This window comes from Melospiza georgiana, chromosome Z, assembly GCF_028018845.1.
Source record: "Melospiza georgiana isolate bMelGeo1 chromosome Z, bMelGeo1.pri, whole genome shotgun sequence".
NCBI classification, from domain to species: domain Eukaryota; kingdom Metazoa; phylum Chordata; class Aves; order Passeriformes; family Passerellidae; genus Melospiza; species Melospiza georgiana.
The window spans coordinates 16757526-16772478 of record NC_080465.1 but is presented as its reverse complement, the minus strand read 5'-3'; the positions used below and the strand labels follow the sequence as shown (position 1 = coordinate 16772478).

The following is a 14953-nucleotide window of genomic DNA, read 5'->3' as shown; positions in this document are numbered from 1 at the left end:
ACACAGTCTGCAAAAACAGACACAGAAAATTGATTTGAAATTTTACCTAGTGTGGGAACATGTTTACCCACAAAAAGACATCTGCTTTGCTTTAAGAAGGTGTTAGCTGGGTCATAAGTCTTCACGAGACAGTTTTGTGCTATTCTGTGCTTCTCTTTACCTCTGTCTTGGGAGAAAAAAGTTTGTCTCAGTTCTTATTCTCTGTTTAGAGCACTTAGAGGTTAAATGAGAAGTTGTGTTTGTACTCAAAATTTATTTCTAAAGATTTTTCTGTGTGCATGCTAGTGTTTCAACTCAAATGCTGACAGTAGGATAATAGTAGGGATCATTTTAGTTTTCTGGGATACTGGGGCCTGGATTCGTTAGATGATTCCTTGTATTCCCCATAGATGTCTCGTTTCCTCAGTCCATTTCACTATACCTTATCACAAAAAAAGAAGTACAGTTGAGCCAATTCACTTGTTTGACTTGCTGCCTACACTTTGGAATATGTTCCATCAAAGTTTCATCTTTTGATGCTCCTGTGAACAGTAGTACAGTGCACCATCTAGACCTTAGACTTATTCATCTGATAATGTCTTAGAAACCAAAATATTATGAAGTCGTAAACAGACAAGAAGCATAAAGCTTGACATTATGTTTCCTGCATTTTTTCAGTGGAGCTGTTCTGTAACATCTGCCTGATGCTGGAATAAACCATGCAATTAATCTAACAGTTCTAATGACAAAGGGATGTGAGAGATCAGAAGAGAGCATATAAGGTTACCTCTTACCCTTTAGCAGCCGTATGTTGAAATCTCTTTTGTAAAAGGCACAGTTCAGGCATGGAGTATGCAGTTTCACAGTCTAGGTACGGTACCTCTGCCATGGAGCTGAAATATGAGTCAGTTTATCTAAAGACTGCTGTCAACAGATACATTTTATGTGTCCAACCTACCACAGATGACATCTGTTCTGTGGAGTTTTTCAGGATATTGTGTCACTTGGCTTTAGGGGTGTTGGATGGGCACCTGTGCTAAGGTTTATGCTCTACTTCCATGGGTGGGTCTTCTGGAGATTGCATCACATTTAGAAGCTTTGAATTAAATCTATAGAACTGGATAGCACCTACAATATTCCTGTGGGACAGAAAAGCTACATGCCTATATCTGCGTGACTCTTTAGACAGAATCTGCTTTGCTATAATTACCTTGGAATTATATGGTTTGCTTGGGGCCTACACATTTACAGAAGCACCCTTACTTTACATTTTCTTATTATATTCACAAGACTATCAGTATGTTTGCAATAAAGTAAATCTCATTTAACCCATTAGATAAGTCTGGATAGACTTCTGAAAATTATTTTTGTTGAAATATAGACATGATCATTTTGCAAGCCTTATTTAACTGCTTCTGTTCAATACAGTGATTGAAATATATTTGAATATGAATGTATGCTTGCGTTGCAAGTTAGGTCTTTATTTTTCATATTTTTCAATATCTAGGACACAACAAGTTTTGTCTGTTGTTCTGCCTACTTTTTTTTTTTTTTTTTAATTAAGTTGTGGAAAATACAGTGCCAGTGTCCATGTTTGTTTTATAACAAAGAAGTTGGAACTGAAAGAAACAGAAGAATGATGGTGTTTAGCAGATTTTGGAAAATCCTGATTTTCTGGCAAGAGTTGACTTTCCATTGCAATTATAACTGGCATATTCAGTATTTGAAATATTTTATCATGGTCCTTTAGAGGGACCATGTTCTCTAAATACGTGTGCCACTTATACCACATTTTTCATGTCAATTTAAGCAGATTAAAATTGTATTAAAATTGAATAACAGATTGAGTAGTGGTTTTTATCTTGAATTCCCAGGTGTGCCACATCAGTATGGCTCTGACCTAAATGGAGGTTTTATTTTAGAGCAAGCAGGTGAAGAGTTGCATGATAGGTTCTGGTCTTACAGGCTGTCTAACTCGTAGTATGTTGTCATGTTATAAAAACAGGAAGTCCACAAGAAGAATAATTCTCTAATTGCATGTACTCCCACATACATACAATAATTTAAAAATTGAACCTGTCTGAACATGATTATGTAAAGGGCAGCAAATGTAGGTAGTTTACACTATCTTTGTATATATGCCTGATTGTTTTCTACAGTTGAACCTAGAGTTAGAAACTCAATGGAGACAAAATGCCGTGTGGCCAACAGCCTTTGCTTTAGTGTCTGCCTGTGATTCTTCTGAACTGCTTTTTAGCTGACACTTCAACCAAAGCCTGGTGCAGTGTCTGGGTGAGTGAAGGAGAGAATAAAGAAAAAAAAAGTGTTAAGGTAGGGAAGAGCGTGTTTTGAAATTAAGAAGGGAATAGAAGGTATAGAAGTTCCTCACAAAGAACAATATGGGAAAGCATTTCAGAATTTTGCCTGATCTTACAGCATCAGTGAGGTGTGTGTTTTCTGCATGTGAAGCAGTGTGTTTATTCATTATCATCCAATTGGCTGTAATCATGGCAACTGCAGATGCGCCTGCCTGTTTTGCACCTTGGTACTCAGGTGTTACTAGTGGCTCCTAAAGACATACCCATAGTTGAAGTTTCCAGTTTTGCTGACACCAGAGTTATGATCCCCAAGACAGTGACAGTGGCTCTTGCCTAGAAACTTGGTTTTGCGGCTCATTATCCAGGATTCTCACTCATTTTTCTGAAGAAAATTTGGACTTCAGTCCCTGCTGTACTAGGATGGGGATTCAGTCTTGTCAGTCACCCGGGTGGCATTCTTTTCAGAGAACAGATATATTATTATTTGGGAGTACTCTTGGGATCTGTGGTGATTGCTACCTCAAAAATCCTGATGGTATCTGCCTCTCTAATAGCAGATCTTGTTTGTGATACAGCTGGGTATACTCAAATAATTTGTGGGCTGGATCCAAACCATAAACATATGGAATGCATGAGTGGCAAAAGATGTAATTGAAGTGGGGTAAAGAATAGCAAGGTAGCAATGCAATTCCCTAACCATTTATTATGTAGTAATTATAATTATGAAAGCATCCTAGGGGGAAGTAGGTCTAAGGTTGTTTTGGCTTTGTGCCAATTCAGAAGCAAATTACAAGTGCTAAAATCTGTGTGAATTTAATCAGTATCCTTCCTCCATGTTGTTAAAGATTCCACCAAATTCTAGTGGATAATAAAATGTTAGAATAAATATAATAAAGCTATGTAACAGAAGTGCTACATAGATAAAAAAATCTAGCGCCATTTTTTTTATGCATTGAAGAATGTGTGTCTCTGGCAGGAAGCAGTAGAGGAAAGGACATAGAACAACCTGGGCATGAGGACATTCAAATATACAACAAATACTCTTGTTTCTGTCATGATGTTGAGAGGGCATGGCATCTAGGCCATGGTCTGGATGAATGGGTGAAAAACCTATTGCCAATCCAAGTGCTTCCCATTTGGAAGAATGCACAGAAGTGAGGAGAAGACTGCAGTAGGGTAGCAACCTCAGGCACTAATCAAGCAGTAAGTGATGTTTTGGGAGGATCTTCTTTGTTGTCATTTTTCTACAATTGAATACAATGATATTGAATGTATGAATTATTATTTGTGTAAGGTTCTCCAGATTATCTGCAAAGGTTTATTTTGAAGCTCTCCTAGCTTTTCTTTTAACTCAGTCTTTCAATGTTGAGTATTAACTTGTAATAAAGTGGCATATATTCAGATTCTCAAACTGGGGACAACCTGTTAAAAGAATAAGATAGAAGACTCAGACTAAGTGCAGGTAGTCCAGATAATACAGGGCTGTTTGCCCCAGTGACTTCTCTACCATTTTGGTGGCTTTTCCTGCTTATCTCACATGTTTTCTCTCTTCAGTGATTTTCTGGCTTTTGGACTTCTTTTGAGTTGGGTCTTTGTTTGGTTGTTTGAGGGTGGGGGGAGTGGGAAGACAATGTTTTTGGCAGGTGATTTTGTTTGTCTGTTTGGTTTTGGTGTTTTTGTTGATTTTAGTGGTGGTGCTTTGGGGTTTGGGTTTCTTTTTTTGCTATGATTACTTTGAACCAACCTCTGCTTCTGATGTCTTCAAGTGTCAAGCGAGTGTGCCAGTCTTATGAAATCTTACCTTGGAAGAATAGGAATCTTACTGGTGAATTGGTTATATGCCTGGTTTAGTGATATACTGAAAATGCTGTGAATTCCTCCACTGCTGTAATCACAGTAATCATCTTTTGGTTTGGATGTGCCTTTGATAAGACAGCCTGTTCTGCAGTATATTTTCCTAGCATCTACACTGTCTTAGAGAGTGCAAAGATTTTGATGCTTTTAACAGTTCCCACTAAAATTCTTCTGTGAAGCCATGGGATGAGAAATGGTGTAAAGCGGCCTTAAGGTTTCAAGGGGTCCTGAATAAACATCACCACAGAACCCCGCAGTGACCTTTTAATTAGAGCAGCAAATTAAAGTTTTTTTATGGTGTACTCTGATTGGGATCTGAGACAAAGACCTTCCTGTTGAGTCACAGCATGTGCTGCACAAAAATGTGCAAGGAGAAGTAAGAAGCTACCAGGCTTTCCTTTTTCTTGATCAGAAATTATGGGGGACATACTGTGGGAATATGCTGCATAAATGCATACTGTAGGAGGAAGCTTAGCCACCTGACAACTCCTACATTCAAACTGTGCCGTCTTTACTATCAATTTTCTGATAAAAATCAGCAGTTGACTTTTGTTTAGAGCTAAACTGGGCACTGCCAGGCTGTATGGAACCACTGTACTGCAATGCAGATGGCACCTTCCAGAGCTTATCATCTGTGCTTTCCCTGTGTGCTGGCAGCTGTGGCCACACAGACAACAAGGAGCACTCATTTATTTTGCTTCAGAGTAAACTGCTTGCAATGGTCATAGGAGAAAGAACTCAGCCCTGCTGGCTGGTTATGTTCATATGCTGTGTGAATAATGAATTTTGTTCCTTTCTTTTTTAGTATTGGATATTGGCCACAGCTGTGGGCAACATGGTTTGAAAAGCAAGATCTTTAACTGGCAGTGAAGGTAGTTTTACTCTATTTATACCTTCTAAGAGTTTGGTGCTATAGCTCTGTTACAGTAATTTTTTTGTGTATATGGTTAGAAGGAGAGCTTGTACTGTGTGAGACTTGCTCTGACCACAAATTGTAAAGAGTAATCAAATACTGTCCTGATTATAGAGGGCTTCGCCACAGTGATCTGTTGATATAAAAAATTACCCAAACCCTTATTCCAGATCAGTTTGTGATTAGTTTTGTTTGCTTTGTTAAATTCCTTCTGACACACACCAGGGGTTAGGCAGTGTGCAGAAAAGGCTTTCAAAGTAGTTTAGTTCACTAGAAAGGTAAAGCAGAGTCATAAACTGAGAAGTTACTTTTCAGTGTGTAGGGGGAACAAGGCAATTCCACAGTTGTTCCCCGGGGCATACTGCTAGTGCATTGCTCCTCTAGTGCTGGTACTTTTTGGTCTTTGCAGAGCTGTGCAGTCAATACAATGCTGGCTGGTTATTATATGCTCAACTGCATTAAAAGCAGCACATTTTTGCTATCCTAAACTCTTTCCTGGTGAAAAATCCTTGTTACAGCAACAATTAGTTGTATTGTCATTGGAGAGGAGACTGGCATTCCTCAGAGGAAGTAGTTATAATGCTCAAGTGTTCTTTCTAATATTGTTTTTTATTTATGATGTCACTGACTTCCTTTACTTGCTTTCATATTTCACATATCATGGATGGCAAGGAAAACAGGATTTTTCCTCCAAGTGAGTCCTTCAAGACTGCTGATTTAGAGCTCTACTGTGGATGGTTGCTCCACCCTAGGTATTCTGTTTCCATCTAGCAGATTCTCTTTTTTTCCTCTATGCATGGTAGTAGGTCTTTTTGGCCAAATGGCAAGTTTGAACATGCTAAAGTTTACATGGTGGGGATCAAAATTATTCTCCAGAGAAAATTTTTTTCAGCTGTCAAGTCAGTTCAGTTCTGCAAGTTAAAACCTATGTAAAATCAACATTGTGGATGATTTATTTCTTGAATTTTGAAAGCACAAATCCCACAACTAGACAATTATGACCCCACCACCACTTGTAGAGGCTATGCCATGTGACTGCATGCTGCTAAATCATCTTATCACTTGCCAAATTGCTGGCTATGACTATACCATGCGCTTGACCTATCAAACTGTGAAATCATAAACCTGTGAAGTCTTTAAAAGACATCTGTACAAATACCCTTCCTTTGTCTCCTTGATATAAGTTTGAAAATGTCCATCCTGGGATGTATCAGGTACAGCATTGCCAGCCAGGTGAGAGAGGGGATTGTCCCAACTTTGCTTTCTACTGGGGCAACCTCACCTTGAGTACTGAGGGCAGTTCTGGGTGCCACAGAACAGGAAAGATATTGAGCTGTTTGTTAGAGAGTGTCCAGAGGAGGGCATGAGGATGGTGAAGAGCCTTGAGGTGGAGCTGTGTGAGGAATGGCTGAGGTCACTTGGTCTGTTCAGCCTGGAGGAGACTGAGGGGAGACTCATTACACTTACAGCTTCCTCATGAGGGGAAGAGGAGGGGCAGGCACTGATCTCTTCTCTGGGATGACAGTGACAGGACCAATGGGAGTGGCCTGAATTTATGTCAGGGGAGGTTAAGGCTGGATGTCAGGAGAAAGTTCTTCCTCCAGAGGGTGCTTGGACACTGGAACAGAGTCCCCAGGGAAGTGGTCACTGCACCAAGCGTGGCAGAGTTCAAGGGGTGTTTAGACAGTACTCTCAGGCACATGCTGAGACTCTTGGGGATGTCATGTGCAGGGCCAGGAGCTGGACTTAATGATCCTGATGGGTCCCTTCCTACTCAGGAATTTTGTGATAATCAGCTGTAGTTGCTGCCACTCTGTCTATTGCCATATTGAGTGCTTTGATCCAAACCGCAGAAAGTAGACTTCTGCTGTTATTTCATACACTTAGCTTTACTGATAATCATGCGGAGCTGTGTTTTAAAGTTAATGGATTAGGTCCTACAGCTGCTGGAGGTCCGTTTCAGAACAAGATTACAGATTTATGGTATAAATAATTGGAAGATATTCACAATCAACTTATCACCTTTGAGTTATTTGCAATTAATTTGAGGGGCTGCACTACCACATGATTTTAGGTGGATTTTGTTTCTTAGCAACATGGAGTTAAGGGTAATTTTTTTCTAACTGAAAATCATTATGTTCATGTACAGATTTATCAGTGTTTGTTAAGGGTGCAGTGCACCAACTAAAGGATGTCATAGCCTCCTCTGCTTTGGAAAATCCCTCTGATATCATGAATATCTTAGAAAAGTTGCTAAAGGCAATGTGTCACCAACAGTGTGTCTGTGCTATCTCGCTGCATTAACCTGAGCTTTGGTAGGAGAAGCCAGACTAAGGCTAATGGGTCTAAATGGGTGTCAGCTGAAGTTTTTACATCTTGTTTTCAGTGTGTTTGCTTGTGGGAAGTGCTGTTTTAACCCCAGTGTTAGCTATTTGTCTCTGCCAGCATAGTGTTTGTAACTTGACTCTGCCATTGTATCCCTGTTCTTTGCATGCTTTACTTGGACAAGAAAATGAGTGGCTTTATTTGAAATGTCACTGAGATGTAACATATGATTTAGACATTTTTCGTAAAGCAGAACAGATACACAGTTTCCTAAAGCTGAGATTTAGACCAAAAATAAAATTTGAGTTTAGCCAGGACATGCAGACTAGGACACCTGAAGCTCTAGGGCATATAAATTACTGACTTCTAGCAGATAGGCCTTGTACAGAAAGGCCCTGGAATGAGGTCTGAAATCACATTTTTGCGTGTGCACATTTTTTTGTTCCCTATAGCTCATATAGCTGACTAGCATCTTCAGTGGAATTGAGTGGACTTGGTTTTAGGCTATCATATAATGGGAATTGTATGGATGATCTGATAATGTTGGAGAGGGCAGGAAGTAATATTTTAACTCTCTCACAGTTTACTCGGTTTTGTCAGTGCTTTTAACAGCCAGAATGTAGATTTAGGATTTAAGCTGAACAGAACAGAGAGATTTTTGAAGTTCAACCACAATTTGATAAGGACATGTTATTGTTTTGTAAAGGAGAGTTTTCTGAGTGTAACTGTAAAATTTTAGCTCTATTTTCTGAATTCATTATCACAGCTCCCACTGAATGCAGCTTAGTCAACATTTCATCTTCAGGAATGGCTTGGAATTAGAAGTTAAGCAAGCTGGAGGAAATACATGCTATAGTATAATAGAGAATCAAAATGTATTTTAATTTGTGTCCTCTTCTTCTTCAAGGCTTTTTTACCTTAGTCCTTTCACCTGATCTTAGTATATTGACTTTAAAGGAATGAAGGATAACTGTTCTCTGTTGCAGCAAATGCTGCAGTATGCATACTGCAAAAGCCTAACAACCATCCACTGTTGGCATGAAGTCTCTGTCCCCAGATACCAAGAGATTTTGGCAGAAGCAGGGTTAGTGAGCTGGTTCTGTTGATCTTCATACTGCAGTTAGTAAGCTGACCCACGCCGTCCAACAGTATGGTCAGCTGTGTACAAGAGCAGTGATTGTAACAGCAGCTGGTGAAACAAGCCACGTGCAGCTGTGAAGGCTTTGTTTTGTTGGTGTGGAAGGATGTGGCAGGTAACAGGCGCATGATAACTGAAAGCAGAGGCTGGTTTTGTACTTAGAAAATGTGGTTTAGTGATTCAGGATTAGTGGCACAGGATTCAGTGTGCTTGCACATGTACTACCAACAGCTCAGGTCAGTCAAAAGCTTGTGAACCAGAGAGAGAACTGGTAAAACCTGTGTGCAATTAAAAAAAAACAGCATTCAAAGGGAATGTCAGAACTGCATGCTTCACTGTGATCTGTCACTCTGTCAGTAGTTGCCTGAGCTAAAGGGAGTTCCCAATCTGCTTGAAAGTTTTGGAGGTCTGAAATTGTTATGGCAAACATTGTAATTCACTTAAGTGGCTGTGGCTAAATAACCACTCCCATAGGGTTTTAGTCCATCTGTCTCACCCTCTGCCTTCCACACACTTTTTCTTATGTTCTCCTTTTCTCTGTTTTGTGTGACCAAACAGGATCAAAGAAGTTGTTTGGGATGAAAAATCTGGTTTTTTTTTAATTATTACAGTTTACGTGTGAGTGTCATACAGCTCCCTGCAAGGGGATGTATAAATGCTTGGACGAGGTATCATAGGGAAGATGTCAAGAAGGTAGGAACATGAAAAGAGAGAAGAGGAAGTGGGACTGAGTTTTTAGAAAAATAATGTGGCCATGCACACCCCTGCATGACTTTCAGCCTGTCATGAGTTAAGATCTCATAAGGTGAATTTCAGTGTAATCTAACTAACGTATCTTTTGTAGTTTCTTTACTGTAGTTCTGAGAGATACTTACTTCAATTCACCCTAAATTATATACTACAGGAAGTGCACATTCCTCACTAGAATGCCATGGATGCTGTAACCAATATAAACTTGTAGCAAATAAGCATCATGGTATTTTCAATCCCTTTTGCAAGTGTACTTTTGCAGAATTTCAGATGAGGTGTAATTGGATTTAAGATTTGTAAAAGGTACTAGAATTATACTACTGGAGCAGCCAGTCATCTGTTAAAACATAGACATTTATCCTCATCGAGAAAAAGCATGCTTCATTTACATTGTTAAACAGCACTTATAATCTAAGATTTGAGCACTCATACCTGATTCTGCTGCTGTTAAACAGCTGATGCACTTCGTCATAGAAATTACTGCTGTTTAAGTCAACTTCTAATTGTTTTGTACAACCAGTTTTCCTAAAAGGAAAGAGGGGCATCTGCATTTGTATAGGAGGGAACTTTGTTGAAAGAATTGAAATTAAATATTTTAAAGTAAATTATTGGGATACATAAATTCAATAGTTCTACCTAACATCACCTAACATGCTCATGGAAAATATGATGCAGTATTTAAGGGCATCAGTCTAAGAATGACTACAAATGTAATGTGTTGTGCCCTGATCCCAGCCCCAGCCATTCCTACTCAGTCATGACAGTGATTGTGTTCTTTAGCCAAATATTATTTTTCAATTTTATCCCAATGAAAACCTCAGTATTTTTAAGAACCATAAATCATTTATTTCAGGCTGATCCAATTTAGCAACTATTTTTCTCTTGTTTCATAGCTGCATTCATTTTTAAAGCACACTGTTTTATGGACAGCTATCCATTGTATCTTTCCCTTTCCAGCCTTCTACTTTAGAAAAGTATCAAAGGTTATTTATATTTGCTCCATTAGGCCTTAATACTTTCATTATGGAAACAATATGCTGATTCCTGTGATTGTTTACAATTGTGGTTTTTTGCTAGTCTTGCAAAATCTCTTGCTCCTTTTTTTTCCCCATGCCCAGACAGAGCATAAGGCAGTTATTGCATGTCAGATGAATGCATATAGTTATATGTTAGAAGTGTTTCTGACTGTGAGACGGCTTCTTTCTAAACCACCTGAGTGACTTGAGTCTGCAGGTCATTATTTTGGTTACTAGCACAAAGTAATCCCAGCAGTTTTAGAGGAAAGGAAATTGCCACTCAACCAGTATCATTCCTGATAGAATGAGGAGTGGAGACTTAGATTTTAAAAAGAAGAATATAAAAATGTAGAAGCGAGCTGATGCAGAGTTGGTTTTCATATTGTGCATTGCTGGATAATCATCTCTGTGTGTGCTTTTTCTTGGAGAAGTAATGTTTCCTCACTGTCTGGTTTAATAAAAGAGGATTTATATTAGCTACCTTCCCAGCAGACTTCTAAAGCTTGTGTAACTCTCCCTACAATATCATGATGAAAGGTATGTGTCTAGAAACCGTGTGTCATTTAACATTCTTGTTCCCTGTGATTTAATAGAAAATATGTGGAGAAAGTATACAGTATGCTTTTAACACAGCAGTGACTCTGATATGATGCTGGTCATGATGTGTGTTTGTTGTGTTTGGTTTTTTTTAATGATATCTGCATCAGTAGGACTGGTTTATTATTTCCAGATGTTGGTATGCGTGATTTTGGGCCAAGTCTCTGTCTCCGTCTGTGCACAAACTGGAGGACAGAGTTGGTCACTATGGTGCTGATGCCATGGATGAAGCTTATGAGATCTGGCTGTCCTGAGACCATCTCCACATCTGTGTTTACCATTCTCAGGCATAGCTCTGAAAATGGTAATTTCCCCAGCGAGGGATTTCACCCAGCTGCATTATACATGCTTTGGAATAGTCCACCAGGACAAGATGTTGGTGCCTGTCCCAGAAATACATTGCTCTGAAGAAAAAGAGAAACTAAATCATTGGGAGCAATTACCTCTCTGAGCTGCCCATACCAGGATTGTCATTTAGTTCAGAGGGGTGTGCAGGACACTGTTCCACTATACCATTAAGCCAAATACCATGAGTGATAACCATGAGTTATTCTTTATGCCTTTATGTATAACTAGAACCTGTCATAAAGACTAGAAGCCAGTTTTCATCAGTTTTGACACAAGTATAAATCAGGAGCAGTTCTGTTGGCATTACTGTAACAGTAAACTGCAAAGTATCTCTTACCAAGAGACAAATTTAGTTTTATGTGGAATGAGAGTGGGTGCTACTGTACCACAGGTTTCAAGGAGTTGTGATTCAGTGTGACCCATATCACATTGTCCGCAGTGTTTCAGATTTGATGCAGTTCCCCCAAGACCAGTTGAGATCATGAAACTGGAAGCATTTTTCATTCTTGTAAGGTGAAAACTGTCATAGAAATGAATGTGATGACTGGAAAAACAAGTTACATTCTCAGTGCTTTAAAAATGGTGAGATTTTGTTTATCATTTGTTGTTGAAGCTATCTGATGAGTTTTCATTTTTGCTGATGTTATGCAGTTTTGAAGCAATAGCTTTGATTATTAAGTTGTTCCATACAAAGATACAAAGTTTTAATTGACAGTATGTGGTCTAGGATGAAATGAAAAACTTCTTGTCATGATTGTTGATTCAAGCACAGTACAGAGAGTGCTGGAAGTCTCAAGGTAATTGAGTTCCTGAAACGGATTAGTGAATCAGGCCTCAGCAAAGGAGTGGCCATCCTGTCATTAACACCAGCCACTTTATTGCCTAAGCAGAAAAGATGGTCTTAGAGCACAATGATTTTGTGTAGAGTTCTCCCATTAGCATCAGCCTCTGAAGGATCCAAACCTAAAATGCCTGTGCTTGAACACTACTGAAAATAAGGTGAGCCTGCTCCTTTGTCTCCTGTCAATAAAGGAAAAGCTTCTTTATTCCAAGGAAGTAGTGGTAATGTTGTTTGTAAATGTTTACAAAAGCCTAAATTTTTATTTCTTTATTCATTTCTGTTAGCTTTTGAGTAAAGATAATGGTTAATTAGATAGCAAATACCATCAAGAACCAGGATGCAAAAAAACCCCCGTATTTCATAGGGTTGATTCACTGCAGTATTTTGTGAAGGTCAGGTCTTATAATTTTCTATTTTTCATTCTTGAATATGAGACTACATGAGAAAGCAAGTCTGTTCATCCCCTAGCATTGCACAGTCTTCAGTCATATTTCTAAACAGAGAAAGAGGGAAAAAATAAGCTCTTAGCAGAGCTGTATCTCTTAAGAGAAGTTAAACAGTGAGATACAAGTTTTGTACTTTTGTATTTTGTAAAGTTACAGGAAGATGAAAGAGGAACAGCCTTGACTTTTATTGCAGGATACTGAACAGAAGTTCTCCAGACACAAAATGTATAGGAAGCTCTTGCTTGTTCTGATTTCTGGCCTGGTTAGTTAAAGAGCAGTTTAACTGGCTGCATAGTAGAATAATTTTTTGGATGAGTCTTAGAGGTGAATTTGACCAGAATGTGTGTGTGCTTCCACAGAGACCTTCAACATCAACATAAGACTTGAGATAATGAGTTGTTTGCTGAATGTTTTGGTTGAATTTTCTCTGAATTAATTAACTTTATTCAGATTTCCTGAATATATGGAGGGGAGTGGGAAACATTATTTAATGTGATTCATTTTGTTTGCATATTTAGTAGAAAATAGCTTATAAAATACAGTGTGTTCTGTTTTTCTTGAAGGAGCTTTAATTGCAGTGAGTACTGTGTTTCAAAGTGACTCTTTTGAAGTTGAGTTTTATTTGCTGCTCAGCTTGTTGTTTTAAATAAAAATCCTTGCATATTCTGATGAATATTTGCAGGTGATGAAGGGAGTCAAACCACATAAGAGCACCAGGTGTATTAATGTGGGGAAGAAAGTAATTACCTGAGCTGTAAAATTCTGGACTTAACCTGCTTATTATAACAAACTGGGACATTGGCTCCATGCCATCTTAAGGTGTGTCAGTCACAGGCTGAGCCTGTGCAGCACTACTCACGTGTGTTTTTAAGGGCTTTTAAATAAACAGATGGCTGCCCCAGAGTATTTGAGGCTGGAAGTTTTGGGTCTTAGTAACAAGCAACAAATTTTAGGGCAAAGTTGACTATTTAAAAGTATCTTCATTTCCTGCCAATGACACTTAACTGTTCCAGGGCTACTTTTGTTTAAAGTCTTCTTTCCCTGATCTTTGTCAGGGAAAGAATTTCTGGACTGGAATATTCAGGATCTCAGTCTTTGAATAGAGATCAAGGGGCATGTCAGATATGACAATAATCTCCCTGGAGCTAATTCCAAGACTTCTTGGATTTTGCAGATATGGAAAATTGACTGTTTATAAGGTAATGGTTGGAATATCCCTCCATCATGCCATCATGAAAAGTTAAAGCAAGCACTTCTCTGCTGATTCCATGTGACTTCTGCTTGCCAACAAATTAGCTTGCATGCTAGTCTTTCACATATTTAGAAGAGGATTTTTTTGTGGCACTTACATCCTATTGTGTGGACACAGGGTCTAGCACACCAAATTTCTCTTTGCTAAGGTAGGTGTTACTTTCTTGTGGATATTAAGAAGAAAGCAACACCTTTTTCTCTTCCTTTTTGCCCCTCAGCAAAGCCTTAGGCAACTGTCTTCAGAAGAATTTAGTGCTAGGCACACACTGCCTAGTAAAATTTTTGTGGACATTATTTTGGTTAAGGGAAACAGTGGAACACAGACAATCCCATAAGAATTGGCCACTAATAGGGGAGGATTTTTGTATTGCTATGCAGGTTTAAGATATATTGTGTTATTTAATTTAAATATTGCACAGAATGAAATGTTTATATTTATTCACAAAATCTTTAGTACTAAAACAAAAGTCTAATTGAAGCAGCACCTATCTATCCTGTCACTCCAAAGTGTATACATTTAGTAATAATATACTTTCTTTCTTGTACATACATGAGAGCAAACAAAGCTGTAATGCAGTAATTTATTTGTTCAGTCAGGCTCACTGTTGGAACCATTCCACTGCCAGCTTAGGTTAGATGGAACAACACAAAGTCTATGCTCTTGCTTTTGTAAGGACAATGCCAAGTATTCCCCTGTAAAGAAGATTAATAGAGCTATAAAAAAGTGGTGGCTTCACAATTGCTAATAGTTCTACACAATCCAATAAAAATCTAAGTCCACTACTGAATTTCTGAAGATGTGTCAATAAAAGTAACAATCTCCATACAGTTTTGTGGGAAACAGGAATTATTTCTGTGTAATACCATAGTTATCCTTCTTATTTGGTTCTATGTGGTGTGCAAAAGTGAACACCTCAGTAATTTAAGACAGAGAACAAATATGGATAAGTTTTGCTTGCTGATTTCTTTTTGCCACAGAGATGAGCACTGAAGCTATGGCAAATGCTTAGAGGCCCCATTGGTAGCTTCAGGAGCAGTTAAAGATTCTAAATTGTCACATTTTTTTTTTCTCCTTGACTTATATGCACATTTTGAATGTTATACAGTGGCTGTAAAAATGTAGCAAAGTGAAAAAGTTGGTTTTAAAATTTGAATATCATACAAGATTTATTGAATT

General features: G+C 38.4%; 1 protein-coding gene across 1 annotated transcript in view; it reads left to right on the top strand.

Annotated features, from left to right (window-relative positions):
- The window catches only part of MOB3B (MOB kinase activator 3B), an 88341-nt gene that overhangs the window by 22068 nt on the left and 51320 nt on the right, over positions 1 to 14953 (top strand). The window lies entirely within an intron of this gene.